This window comes from Phasianus colchicus, chromosome 17 (genome assembly GCF_987193195.1).
Source record: "Phasianus colchicus chromosome 17, bPhaCol1.hap1.1, whole genome shotgun sequence".
Lineage (NCBI taxonomy): Eukaryota > Metazoa > Chordata > Aves > Galliformes > Phasianidae > Phasianus > Phasianus colchicus.
The window spans coordinates 12,850,107-12,865,333 of NC_143452.1; the positions used below are offsets into that span (position 1 = coordinate 12,850,107).

General features: G+C 41.1%; 1 protein-coding gene across 10 annotated transcripts in view; it reads left to right on the plus strand.

Moving 5' to 3' along the window:
• ZNF217 (zinc finger protein 217) overlaps window positions 1–12,649 on the plus strand; it is a 37,637-nt gene extending 24,988 nt beyond the window's left edge. For 9 of the 10 annotated variants that reach the window (XM_090152062.1, XM_090152067.1, XM_090152061.1 and 6 more), the window contains exon 6: window positions 173–12,649. The gene's annotated coding sequence lies outside the window, so the exon portion shown is untranslated. The remainder of the gene's footprint in view (window positions 1–172) is intronic. The other variant, XR_016471886.1, reaches the window with a different exon arrangement.
• The last annotated feature ends 2,578 nt before the right edge of the window (window positions 12,650–15,227 follow it).

The following is a 15,227-nucleotide window of genomic DNA, read 5'->3' on the forward strand; positions in this document are numbered from 1 at the left end:
TTAATTTGTAATGAAATATAGGATAGGCTGTACATGCAATAATAATTTCTAAATACATTTATGCAAGGGTGAAGATTATCTTCTCTTTTGTTTTAAGGATGCCTTCTCCCAAACAAAACGTGTTATGCTATTTTCTAGTTCTATACAAAACCCTATTTTTGATTTGTTCCAGGTCTTAAGGACACAAGTGCATGTTCTATGGAGTTATACCTGCAGTTCATCCCTTGAGGAAAATGAATGGTGAAAGCTACTGAACTAAGCTGTGATTGTACTGTATATAAAAACACTACAGTTCTATAATATTGGTTCTGTTAACATTTAATACCAAATAGCCATAAAAGGTAGTCTAAACAATTGGGTTATGAAGGTGTGTGGGGAATGTACGTCTTGACATTGACTTGGAGTATTTTTCATTAGAATTAATTGACCAAATATTAGGTAGGAATTATATTTTTACATACTTGAGCGCTGCTGAAAAGAGTTTCTTTGAAAGAATATATAGTCCTTGCACCTCAGGTAAACTGTAAATACAGAAGTTGAAATCCTGTTGGTTTAATGCTCCTTTTTCATAAAGGTGAAAGTTTCTCATATGTTGTTTTTCCTGTTTAACTATGTTAGTTTCTCAAAACAACTTCCAAATAAACTGTCTGAAACTGTCCAGTTCATAAATGTTGTGAACATCAAAGCAGTGGTGCTGACATCATGCTGATCTGCCTTGTATATGCTAAGATCATACTGTGTACTTCCAGAAGAAGTACAGGGATCTGTTCTTCTGGAGTTGTTTCCAGCTTTTTTCAAAAGCATGGATGAGGTGATACTTGACATTTGAGTCTGTCAGTGTGGTGTTCCTAAAATATGGTTGGATTCTTGGTTTGGCATTGGTTGCTGTTGTTCAGAGAAGTTTCTTAAATGAGCCTCTATAGCAGAAAATACTTAGGACTTGCATGAGACACGATACTAATCAAATTTCTCAAATGTTTAGTTTTCTACTAAACTGCATTTAGAGGAAAACTACTTTGCACCTTTGTCCAAACTATACAGTCAGAAACAGGCTTGCAATATGAATACAGGATCCACAGACTTCAAAAAGGGATGTGGCTATGTTGTGGCCTGCTTGACTCTGCTTGAAAGCTTCTTAATGTTGGTTTTTAGCATCTGCTGGATGTTTAAACAGAGTAAGGAATAAACTGTTAATGGGAGAATATCTCCTTTTATTTTTTTGTGAAGACAACAAGAGTTTTTTCTAATGCACATGCAGTTTATTTTTTGTAAAGGGAAGATGGCCAGTTACCAGCCAGTAAAGCAGAACTGTTGTGTATTTTGACCTTCATTCCTAGTTACTTCTCATAAAGCCTGTAGTAAAGAGTTAATTTCTTCTGTATCTGGCTTTGACTTCCATATATTTTTACTAAAACAAACAAACAAAAAAAAAAAGAATTTGCACTGCTTGTTTTGCTCTCTTCCCTCAAATAGCAAAATGTAAAATAGCAAAACCTAGAAACTCTTGTCTTTTCATTATGCAACTTGAGATGTTCCAGTTGTATGTCTTAGTTCCTGAATATGGGACCTTATTTTAACGTCTCTGTAAACTGGCAATGTAATGAAGTGCTGTGTATCAGGAAATTGTACACTATTTACCTTTCTTCTGTTCATAAGCTGAGCCATATGTACATAATCTAGATTTGTTTTCCTAGTTTTGCACTTTTATAGCCTATTTTTTGAAGACTGATTCACTTGGAAAATGGTTAATCTATTTTTTTGCGTGATCTTTCCAATGAGTCTTATAGAATGCATGCTGTAACTATCATCTATGTACCTTACAAGGTTCTGTGGTTAAAACACGTACAGGGCTGTATTAAGATGTCTAAGTAAAAAGACCTAAGATGTTTTTAATCTCTCTTTATGCTGGTACAGTTTTCTTCAAGATTTTTTTGGTAGAGATCTTGAGGGTTAAATGGAAAAATGACCATGAAGACTTATTTCATGGCAGCACAGCCCTGTACTTCAGAATACACTTTGCCCATCAGTATTAACTATTGGGATACTACTGGTTTTGTATGATTCTTTGGAGGTAACAGTGCATATATAGAGGTACAAATTGTTGATTTTTTTTTTCTTTCTATGTATTTATTTCATTCCATTTTGTTTTAATTGTTGAAACCGGAAGTTGTCAAGCAGTAGGAACACATTACTCATTTAATTTATAATGTATTTCACTTTAGTTGAGTATATTATTACATGTGGATGTAAATATAGACTTGGTGTTTTGCAAAACTGGTTTCTGTGTCTTGCTTTTAAAAGTTGAAACTAGCTGGCTGGAATTTCATATTCCTTTGACTTTTCCATCATATTCAGACCCCCATGGGAGGGGGAGAAGGAGGACCTGCCAGTAACCAAACCCAAACTCCTGTCCGTTCAGTTGCTCTCATGAAAATACTGAGTCACTTCCCAGAAAATCTGGCTGCAGCATAGAGAACTCTTAAAATAATGAAGAAACCTTTTGTTTCTTCCCTTTGAAGGAAAACAACGAAAGAGAAGAAATGGAGTTTTTGTATGCATTCATTATAGTAATAAGTGGTGAGGGCATTAAAATTTCTTAAGCAATTTTTTTTTAAGCTTTAGAATTTGTAAGGGCTTAAGTGTTCTGGAAAGAAATAATTCTGGGTCTGACGTGTTCTTGGAAGCTGAGTAAGATGTCATACCTCAGTAACACTGCTGACAACATCTGAAAACCAGATTGAACTTGGGGGTGAGACAGCTGGAAAACGCTTGTCAAAGGCAATTTGTCCTGAAGAGAGCTCATCAGATAGGCTCCCCTTTATAAACAAACTTCATTTGAGGGCACGTATCTGTCTGACCAGTGCCTTGCTGGCCTCACAGTTGGAGCTTTTGAGTCTTGTGTTGGAACTGGCACTTGTGGCTGTGGTCAAGTTTGTAGAGAGAGCCTAGACTAATTCCTTGACTTGGTGAAAGCATTGCTGGTGGGCAGAACAAGAACTTCAAAGTGTGTTCCTAACAAAACTGTCATCTGTGGATTGCTTTGAAAATGGTGAGTTCTGTCTGTGGTGTACAAAAGAGGACTCGTGGAGTCTGGCTTTTAACGGCGTTCAACTGGGCTTAGGGTAACACTGCTGCTGAGAAATTTCTGAGCAGTGCTGAAGGAAGTGTGGTGGAGGGGGGAGTGCAAGCACAGATTACCATTAACTGGTTTTCCTTTGGCGTTCCAAGTATGCCTTCGTTCCCTGTTAGGTTCAGGTAAGCTTTTAGGTATCAGATGCCTACCATTTTGTGAGCTACCCCAGATGCCAAATAGAAAGTAAAACTTGAGAGCAAATCTCACTTCTTGCCTGAGCAGGGGATCTCTTAAAGATATGGAACTGATACAAGGATAGAAGATTCAGCACTCATTTTTGCTTCAAGTCTGTTTCATCTTCAAGTGGTGAGGGATTTTGGAGACTTTTCCAGTGTTACTATGCTTCATTTGTTTATGACAAGTGAACAACTTCAGTGCTGCTAAAACATTTCCTCATTCCTTTGAGATGTTACTCCCAGTGTAAGTTGGATTAATTGAAAGATTGAGACTCTTTTTGGGGGAGCGAAGGCCAAAACAGTCAAAAAAGAGATGGTGAGTAAATCCAGAGAGTATTCTCACTACTGGTGTTGATTAAAGCTGCTCTAGTTGAGGGGCTGCAGAGTAGTGCTTCTGATTGAATGGTCTGCTCTCATTTCTGTCCTTGTGCCATGGAAAATCTCATGGTAGCTGGTTTGTATGTTAACCTGCTTAGTGCTCTGGTTTTCTCCAAGCAGAGTTACTAGAGGACTTTAGCTACTGTCTAAAATGCTTAACTGAGAAATGGTGTTTTTCTTCAGTATAACCTGTCCAGATTGGCTGGGTGGTAGCTCTAATTATAAATGTATGAGGGACTTTCCTTCTCTACTTTTAACGAGTTAACAGTAAAAATACACTCAGACAACTAAATGTCTTGAAACAGAGGAAACAACATTAATCTTTTCATACAAGGAAGATCTAATATTAAATCACAAGACAGTTCCTTGTTCCCCTTTTTAGTAAAAGAGAAAAATATGCAAGTGTGTTACTGAGCAGATTTCTCTGTTCATTTGCACGCACTTAAGAAAAGTGCATTTAATTAGGATTAGCAAGTCTCTAAATTGCAGATGGTTCTCAGGGGAAAAAATAGTTATGAGTGTGTTCATGACATTAAAATCAGTACATTTAATTCAATTTCATCTTAATATTAATTCATAACATCTAAAGTAGTAGCTCCTACAGAAGATGTTCATGTGATTTTAGGATTAGTAGAGAAAATGAGATCTAGCATTTCCAAACATGTAACAGCATGATTACTGTGTGTAATTATGCAGATTGAGTAACTACATGCCAATTACGAGAGCACCCATCTTGACATGCACTGTTATCTGTGACAAGGGCCTGTTCCATGAAATGTGGCTTTCTTAGTTAGGGGTTCATTACCAATAGATAATCTGAGTCCAAGACTGGGACGTATAAAGTACTGCAGAAATCAGTAGTTAATAGGAACTGTTGGTGTGTAGCTCCAGAGAGAGCTCTGATGGCTTGGGGATAGTATTACAAAACAAGATATTTTGTCTCTAATGCTTTTTAGACTGCCGTATTGATCTTGTTCTGATCACAGACTCAAAAGTACAGCATCTCTTCATTTAAAGAGAGAAATGTAAGCCTGTGGTATCTTCCCTTACAACTTGTTCTCAGTTTTATTACTGTACCTACTATAAGCGAGCTGTATCTTTAGGACAGGTACGTCAGCTTCACATTTGTTCTGCATGTGTTGGATGTGAAAGCAAAGTATCATATTTCTGCTTGGCCCAGAACTGAAGTATGGAACCGGAAAATCCTGGATTTAGATAATACTGCTTCCTCTTAAGATTTCCTCCCTCTGTTTCTGTGGAGGTTATCTGTGGTTTGTAATACTCAGTACTGTGACCCAGGCTTAGCTGGGTTCTGTGGCCTCGGAACTCTTCACAAGCCTTGAAACTGGTGATGAAATGTCTGCGGAGGCCCCATCTCAAGCCAAAAGTCTGGGCCTGCTTTGGCATGGATGGTCAACTTTTTGCTCAAGAAGGAAGTTTTTACTGTGATAAAGTTCTGGGCCTCTCCAAGGAGGATGTACTTTCCAGGGCCTTCACTCTTCAAAATCCCCAGCTCTTTAATGTGTCATCAGGGCTCAGTGCAAATGAATGAGTTAACTCCTTGCTCTTCTCTCAGTCTCAAAGCTGCATCTCCCTTCCATTAGAGGAAGAGGCCTTGCACCTTCTGTGAGAGGTGGAAAGGCTGTTGCCTTCACTCTGGGTGGGTTCTCCTAGAAATATTCATTTTTACTCCACTGGCTTGTTCTTATTAACAATGGTAGGGGCTCTAGAATGGACGAAGGGATGGCTTTCAGCAGCATTTTGACTAATAGGTAACATGATGTGTAAAAGAGAATCTTGTTTCCTCCTCAGGAGAGCTCAGTGTTTGAGCGTTAGATGGCAGTGTTAGCAAAGAGGAGACACTGAAATGAGCTTAACGAGGAGAGCTCAGGCAGCAGACAGACAAACCAGCTACAATAGAAGTGTTACATATCTTAAGGCCAAGCTTACTTTGGATTCCTAAATTAATTAGCAGTTACACAAAAGTAGGTGGAAATAAAACAAATGGAGATGCCCTGAAAAATACCACGCACTCAGGAAGATGCTGACCTATTTAAATAGTTGATGTAGCACGAGTCTGTGTAACCTGCACACCTCACCAACGAGTGAGATGAGCCAAAGAAAAGCTGCAGATGTGCAAGTGTTGTCTCTGGCTTCCTCTTCTCACCCTATCAATATTTATTGAAATGTGTTGCTACAGAGCAGATCTAGAGCACAGTTTAGCTGCTGGCTACCATTATTTTTGACTGCTTTTATAATTAAATGATGCATTTTATAACACGGTACACATCACTGAGACGTTTGTCTGGGTGAATCTTTAATATAGAAATATTTTCATGAGCAAATCTGGTCTAATAATTGTGCAATACTTTGGCATTTAAAGCTAATTTTACACATATGAAATGTCTTCATTCATCCTCTATGAATGCAATGACCTAATGCAATTACTAATTTTTCATCCTGTGAATAATCGCTTGCAAGGAACCTTGTGTGACTTCATTCCTGTGACTGGAGAAGTGGTGGCAGGAGGAGCCTTACCTGCATGGCCACAGGGCCTGGGCTGCCTGCTGTCCTGGCAGCTCTGGAAAACCAGGAGATGGTTTTGGTGTGGCAAAAAGTGCCCTTCAAGTTGTAAAAAGAGTTTTCATTTTGTCATGAGTGATGACATTTCAGTTTAGAGTTCTGATCTATATATATGCATATATCTTTGCTCAAAAAGTTAATTAAAAACATTTCTAAATAAAGCAATTTTTAGCAAACTCAGTGACATTTTAATGTCAGAGTTGAGCATAAATTGTTCAGGAAAATAGAAGGTCAGAGCAACTAAATGAAATTAGAATTAATTCAGAATAACATTTTCAAAGTCAGATTTTTTTTCCTCCTGTGTTCTTTCCATAACTGCTCACAGAACTTCCATGCAGTCCCAAAACATTTCAGCCAGCAGAGAGAGTTACTTTCACGTCTGTTTTGCTTTCTGTTAAATGAGGAGAAATGGCTCTGCTCTTCGGTTGTCTTTATTGTATAAATAACATGTTTTCCAGCCTCAATTTTTTGGTAAACATTAGAGCAAATCACCCTCTAACTGATCTAACTGAGGCACTGTCACAGTGCCCTTGTGCTGCTAAGGTTGTTTGCTTGCTCTGGGCCTCAAACAAAAGTGGACTCAATAAGATTTCAAGTTTCTTCACTTCTGTTTTTTTTGATCTACATTTATTGCTGTGTTTATGTTTACATTTCTTTTCTCCCTTCCTCTGCAGCTGATACTTGAAGTTAAAAGGTAATTGAACTCAACGTTTCTATTCAAATTGGATCTTGTAAAACTCTTTTAGCAGAAACTAAATGTGGGGCTTGGACGTTTTGACAGAGTTTATTTTCAGATTGAAACATTTCTTTCCCAACAAGAACTGTTGTTTTCCTATTCAACTCCAAAAGCCTATGCTGACCATCTTTAAAGCATTAGTACAATTGTTTACAGATGGACTTGTATATCAAACGTTGGCTTTTCCCTTTCCCTAACCCCACAGTCCTGCTGTTTGTCTGAGCTCAGGGGCTGCTTGTTTTCCTTATTTACCCACAGTGAATTCTGGGATGAGTGTATCCAGACCTATCGATATTTCATTAGTTACTGCAGAGAAACAAGCCAACGAACTTCTTCAGCACTTGTAATGCTGTTCAGTTCTTGTTAACTAAATGGAAGTACTTGAATGTCCTGTTACAAATAAGGCTTGGGTTGTGTTTTTTTTAAATAGCAAGTGATTTTTGGCTCTGCAGTTATAAAGCTCAGTTTTGGGACGCAGCAATGATTACACTGCACTGCTGAACTCGCACTGCAAAAGCCAGATTCAGGAACTGGGTGAGTGCTTTGAAAATGAAGATCAGTGACAGTCAACCGCCCCAAAGTGCTGTGTCCTCTGCCCATTAAATCCTGCTCATAACTCACCCTGTGTCACACAACCTGGGCTGGCTCAGGAATGTGGACCATCAGCAATAGTTGTAGCACTGGAAGGGCTCTGGGCCTGGTGGCCCTGCTGGCGTGCACTGCTCAGTGCCTGGACTCCACTGCCAGCCCATCTTTACACTATAAAGCAATCAGGAGGGGGAGATGGGATGAAATTTATTCCTGAATTGTTGAATAATGTAATATACATGTTGTACATAAAAGGATCACAAACCACCTCACCTGATTCTCCTATGAAAACGTTTAACTTTTATTAAATCAAAACAGTTTTAAGGAGTGGCAGAAATGAAAGCAAAAACAGCAACTGAAACAGCTTTCAAAGTTGCCCTGTAGCCAAAAGAGCCACCTGAGAAGCGGGAGGGTTGAGTTTGTTTGTTTGTTCTGTTGGAGTGTATCACCAATAATTAAAAAAAGATCCAAGTTCAAACCCTCAGAGTAACTCAGAGCTGTCTCTGTGCATACAGAGCCCTGCCCTGCTCAGGGGATCCAGCCCTCAGGATGGACAAGGTCTGGCCCCTGGTTGCCCATGGGCTCACCCTGCAGCCAGGTGCCGTGCAGGAGCTGGGGCACATTCCAGCAGGGCTGGTGCCTCATGGAGATGTAAACATAGTCGCAGTCAGTGCGCCGTGCAGGTGAGACTCCCCTCAGGCAAGGAGTTGGCCCCAAACCTATCAAAGATGCCTAAAGCATTAACTGTGCTACTTGGGAAAGCAAGTGGCAGAGGACCCTGAGTGCTGGAGTTAAGTCAGAAAGGCGAGACAAAGCCCCGGGGAGCGGTCTGCAGGGAACAAACCTGTATTGGCAGACAGCAAGATAAATTGGATGATCTAATAGTCCTTTTCCATCTCTAAGTTTTATGATTCATTTGTTATTTTAGCCATCTATATATATATTTTATTTTACCCTAGAGGGGGTTCTTGAGATGTGTGCAATATATTCCTTTAAAAAAATAAAAATCACTTAAAACAACAACAACAACCCATACTGCAGAATCTGAGGCGCTGGCTCCTAACTGCACTTGCTAATGACTGACCCAGAGTGCAGGAGTGGGAGAGCGGCCCTCGTCCTTTGGTCCCTGGGTGCAGGGTGGGCCTTGGGGCTGCGGATGGAACGTGGTGGGGCAGCAGTATTTGGCTCTGAGCGCTGGGCAGGAAGGGAAGGACGGTGCTGGCTGGATATCCCTGAGCAGAGCTTGGGAACAGGAGCGGTGCCCGGGGCTCTGCGCTGCCTCCGCACAGCTGGCTCCAGGTCGTCTCCTGTTTTATCACCCCAAGGAGGAGCGATGGCAATTACATGCAGCCAACAGGTGATACTGTGCCCATCAAAATTTAATGCGTGCGAGTCTCGGGAATCTCTGCCGCGGCTGGCCTGGCCTCATCTGCAGTAAATAACCAGAGATGGCTCGTGCGGCATCGGCGCGAGCTGCTGAGCTCCGGCGTGAGGCATCGCCCGCGTCAGAGGGAGCGTTACGGGGAGCAAGGGAGTGCTTAGGGAAACTAAGTGTTAAACAGAGCCATCCGTCTGAGGTGGAGCAGTTGAGAGAAGGGTATTTGGTATCTCAATCATGCCTGCTTTATGGCTAGCGAGCCCTGGATTTGTGTGACAGCGGCCCAATGCCTCGCTGTAGATTACATCATAAATAACCCAGGCATGGAGTGGTCAGAGGAGCCAGATGAGGGAAGGAGAAGGATGTGCAGAAACAAACTCGGGATGGTGTCGCTAGATTTTCTTTTTTTTTTTTTTTCTTATTTAAGATTATTATCTAAGGGAAGGGAGACTGCTCTGAACCATTTGTGAGTTTCACTAAAGCGGGCACATTCCTGTGGTTTTCACTCCCACTGCCTCTCCAGGTCAGTCCTTTTCTTCTCCGCACAGAAAGAAAGGAGGGGGGAAAGAAAGAGAGAAAAGAAAAACCCACACAAAAATCAATCCATCAAATGTCATTACAGATTTATTAAGCCTGATGTAGAAAGACTTTTAACAGTAACATCTTCAGAAAGCATAAAAAGAGCACTTCTGTTCAGTCTTGTGCTTTGAAAATCTAAATATATTTTTATCATATAAATAATTCTTTTCATGTTTTAAGTGCATCTGTTTTTTTCCTTTTCAAATTTCCATTTTACAATTGGCCAAAACTGAAGTCTGCATCGACTGAAATGAAGCCATTTGCAAAGCTAATGATGTTGTGAAGCATGTCTATGGTGAACCGTATCAGCTAGATTTCAGAAAGGTAGTTCAATGAGTGCAGCATTAAAATGAGGGACAGCCTCCAGCAAAATCATAATTGAACACACCCAAGTCCTTAATGTCTGCAGTTGGGTTTCCTGATGCAAATTATGATAACATTTCAGATGTGAGCAGTCGCTTTCCAATAGCTGCAGTGGAAAAGAGACATTTTATGCCACAAAGGAAAGAATTACCATGTTTAAAAATGTAAATAATATATGTATAGAAACCTTTTTTATGGAAATGAGGCATTCAGGATTATGTGAACAGTTTGGGCTATTTTTTTTTTTTCCTTTTAAACACAACAGATAAAGATGTGTGATCTATTATTCAGGGCTTTAATTACAGTTCTAAAACTGCAGTGATTTTATTTAAAAAAATAAAAATAAAAATCCCTGGGCATAAAAAGTAATGTTTTCTGTGGTAAAGTTGAGGGATTTTTTTTTTTTAACAACCATTTGCCACGATAAAAATACAGGACACGAAATCACTACTGGGAGATTTCGGTGCTTTGGAATCATCCACAGAAATACTTCTTACAAGCGCTGGAATCCAGGCGTCCTGCACATCAGCAAAGGCCTTCGATAAATAGGTTTGACCTGATTTAAATTTAATGAGATACGTAGTCCTGATTGTTAATAATTGGTTTGGGGGAACCCAAAACAATAAAAGCGGTAATCTCCTCTAGTATAAATTATACAAATTTATCGAGCAATCAACCGAATATATATATATATATATTAAAAAAAAAAAAAAAAAAGTCATTAACATTTTCAATTTGCTTCGTTTACGTCAGTGGTAATAAGCAAAGAATTGGAAGCAGCGCTGCCAGCAGGCCGGGCGCTGTGCTGCGCAGCACCGCTAGGTGGGATGCTCCTCCAGCACAGCGGCTCCGCGCCGCCGACCGCTGGTAGCATCGGAACGGAGTGAAACATGGTTTTGATTAAAGCAGCCTGTTGGCTCAATAATCTTAGTCATTTTAAAAACATCCTTAATGTGGAAGAGGAACGCTGCGATGTCAGAAACGGCCTTGGGGCCCATTATAAACAGCAACAAAATAAATAAGGGGGAGAAATGAGAGGTCATGAAAACGAAATTAAGCTAATGTTTCAAATTTTGACAATTATGAATAGTTCCTCCAAGAAGACATTAAAAAAAAAAAAAATATTCAGGCACTATTAGATAAAATACAAAGAGAATAATTGTACGTGTATGAGTTTTCCCATGGGACAAAGCATGCTTTAAAAGCAAAACTTGAGTGAGCTTTCCCCTCTCCCCCCACCCCCTGGTACAGCCAGCAGTTGGGCAGCTCTCATGCAAACACAGCCTTGCTTCTCTCAGTTCCTCCAAAAACCCATCCCTAATTCCTGTATGAGCCATTAAAGGTGACGACCGAGAAGAGAAACAAACAAAAATTACAAGCATATTTTCTAGAGAAAAAAAAATAAAAATAAAAATCCCCTGTTATGGACCAATTTTTGTAGGAAACAGAAACAAGCAGATATAACAAAATCTGTGTTCAGAACATGGCAATATAGTTAATATATACAAGTATGTACAGTATAAAAATGCATCGAAGGCGTAACTTTCCATCCCAACAAGCTGCAGTGCACCACGAAGAGCAGCTCGCCCCTCCGCCCAGGTGCACAGGCAATGATTTCTGTACAGCATGCGCTCGTTACAAAATCAGTGCAGCAGCACTGCAAGATTCTACACAGAAGTCCCCGTCAGTCCTCTTTGAAAGGAATCCCGTTTGCGTTGTTAATATAAAAAATGCCTTTAATCTTTCATTTTGCGATTTGTAATATATACATTTTTTTTTTTTTAAAGAGAAATAAGTTTTTGATTCATTTTATTAATTATTATTATTATTTTAAACAAAATGCTAAAACTAACACCACGGGTCATGTATGTAACCTGAAGATGCTGCCAATAGGGAACGTACCACACACCGCAAGCACTGGGGCACAGCAAACCTGACAGGTTTACCATGATGGCCAGCTATGCTCTGATTTAAAATGGGGTTGGATCTCTTACGGTTTGTGCTGACGTATTCAAGATAATAAAAAAAAAATAAAAAAATAATAAAAAAAAACCAAATGCACCAGGAAAAAAAAAATACCAAAAAAACCCCAAGAAAGGAAAGGACAAATAAGCAGTGCCTGAGCACCGGGCAGGAGGGCATCTCGTACCAGAGACATATGACAGTTAAGTACCCTGAGCCAAATAAGAACTGTTTAGCTTGTCAGCCTTTGCAACCTGTATTGCACATTCCAGCATTTGCTGTGTTCTAAAGCCAAAACGCTGCTTTATATATCCTGAAGAGATCTGCAGCTTCGCTGGGTGCTGAGTGCAGATGGGCACAGCTATGGAGGGACCCGGCGGGGAGGAACGCCATGGCTGTGCTGCGATGTGGCTGCACTCAGCAAGGTTTTATTTCTATTTTCGTTTTAAAACGTCCATCTTTATTTCCTGCTTTCTCATCTGAGATGTCTGTGGAAAGAATTTGTTGTCTTTACTCGCATCCAAAAAAGTAACAGAGGAAAGCTAGATGGTGTGACCTCAGCAGAGCCGCCCGACCTGCCTGGGGTGAGCGTGGAAAGTCCAACAGGGCTTTCTACAAAAGCCTGAAGCTGTTTCATGAGCTGTGAGTGAGGACAAGCTGGAGGTTGATGACTGCGGTTGGGCCCAGTGGTGCTGCTACTTTAATCTTGAAAATACTCTCCAAGAAAATATTGTACAGACACTATGGTACCAAAAACAGCAGCGCCAGCTTAAACTTTATCTACTCTTAATATTTTTGCCAAAAAACACCAAGCTGCCAAAGCGCAGGCTGAAGTGTACTGGGATAGAAGTGCTTCTACTGATGTAACAGTGGTCCAGCAATGCTCACGGGCTGTCCTGCTGTGAGGGCCTTCTAGTGGTACAACTGGCTTTACGCTGGGACTCCTACCAGCGCAGTCACCTCGACAAGAAGGTTTTGCAGTCACTTCCCTGACATAACTGTACAACTTTTGAAGCACAGGCTGTGCCTTAGATTTAATCTGCACCAACCTGGAGACTGTTTGCTGAAGCTGTTTTCAAAACCCTCTAAACGTGAGGAAGCCGAGGTTAGGAATACGGACTGACTCGGGTCTGTGAGAATAAACTGAACCCAAAGGAAGCAGTTACTCTGGGTTTACACCACGCAGCTGCATTCAGAATGTGACCATGGCTCCTGGCACACGGTCGCTTGCGAAGGTCTGTCTGCAGCTTCTGCTGTCCCTGCTTTTGTATCCCCTCGTTTTCCTTCCAAAGAGATTTGGAGAACAAAACCCTGCGCTCTGTGTACTTGTTGTGAGCTGCCATTACTGCAGGAAACTGCTTTAAGAAAAGAAGGAAAAGGAAACTGCAGGCAGCATTTCTTTCTGCAGTGGGTATTCATTCAGTGCCATCAACAGAAAGGAGTGTGTTGGTTTCAGGTGCTGATGAAGCAGCTCCTTAATCTGGTGACACATGACTTGAAATCTACCGTTAGACGTGTGTAGTTTTATCCCTTATAAGATTCACAATGTTTCTGTCCGTGGCCCAGAGTATCGTACATAAAAAAGAGTCAGTTTGTACCTCCTGGTGTCCAACTCAAGCTGTTCAGCAATGTTCCTGAAGAGTTATTTGTTTTAGAGAAATTCAGTAACGTCTGGAGGATCATTTCCTACAGCAGACAGGGTGGGAAGAAGGAAAGAGGCAATGGGTGGCTCACGTGTGAGGGCAGCAGGAAAAGCAGCCAGCAGAGGTGCCATGGACTCCATAGTGGCTTTGTAGCCCAAAGAGAAGCCGTCCCCTGTCACCCCGTGTGGGGCAGGCAAGAGGAATTACAGCTACGGAGCTCCCAAACACCTCTTCCTGGGAGCAAAAATGATGCATCGGGCTGTGCAGGAGGATGGGCACGCAGCGGTAGTGGTTTTTCAAAAAATATAGAGGTGGTTATATCAGTTCTTTTGCCTGGGGACAGATGGCCCTTAAAGCCTGTTGTAATTGCAATGTATTGATTGGGAATCTGTGATCAATACTGTCTTTATGGAGAGAATTTTAAATATAAATTGCATCGTATATCTGTTTGAGAAGACAAAAGCTCTGCGTGACAGGGAGCCACCTCCACCTCGCAGGAACACTTGGACCAGCTGGAGTTACAGCGGGGATGGGGACATGGCCTCAGCCCAGCCTGTCCCCAAGCACTGAGCAGAGCCCCACTGTGCTGGGAAGAAATGTCCATGGAAACCTCTGTCTGCCACCTCTGGCCAGCTATTTGCTCAGTGGGTTTGGCTGCAGTGTCTTCTTCCTGCAGGACTCATCCCAGGGCCAGCTGGCACCGGGGACAGACTGCAGGCTGGGTCAGGCTGTTGGTAATTAGCAGGGAGAAGCACCCTAACAGCAAATCCCTCTGGGCAGCACTTAACCCAGGGGCTGCCCCAAACCCCATTGTTTTTCATGCTTTTTCTGTACTCAGCCCTTCTATCACAGATTGCTGTTTGTTTTCTGTGCAAAGCCCATCTGTGCCTGCACACCTCCCCACATGTGGGGAGCTGCCCCATGGGCACAAAGGCTTGGATCAGTGGCAAATAGGGCGCTCTGTCAGCATATGAGTGAGGAAAGAACTGAGGCTAAAACTTAGGAAAACAGTAATTGCCCTGCAGAAGTGTGAGCTGGCACCACAGCCTGCAAAGCTGGCTTGGAAGGCCTCAACCCCTATTGTGTTAATATATAATTATTGATTTTAAACATGACTTCCTATATCCTCCATGATCTCTACAAAAGCTCGGGAGGTCAGTCCTGTAAATACTTTCACAAGTAGGTAATAAAAATCATGATGAAGTTGCACTGACAAGTAATTACTAGGTAGGTTTGTTAGTGGATTCTCAAAGATTTTTTTAAACCGACAATTATTATTGCACTAATGACAGCCATTTTTAAAGTTAAGTGTCCTCCTTCTCAACTGAAATAATAAAGGCCTGGAAAAACACCTGAGACTGACATACTGGAATTCTTATATACTATGTTCCAAAAAGATGCTAATTTTGTCTCCCCCTTTTAAAATAAAGCATATATTTTTAAGGTGATATGGCTTTTTTTGATATGTATGGGGGCAGGGAGGGAGTTCTGGTTTCTGAATAAATCTCTCAAAGCAGTGTACACAGGTAACAATTCTTGCTGCTTTATTGCAGTGCAAGAGCATAAACAGCTTGGATACGTGGTGTATCAATATGCCACATGTTAATAAGCAAGGACGTGAATCATAAATATTCGGCTGTTTGATCACCAGGCTTTTAATTAATGTTTTGATGATCTCCAATAAGAATAAAAGTCAGAGCGATAGATA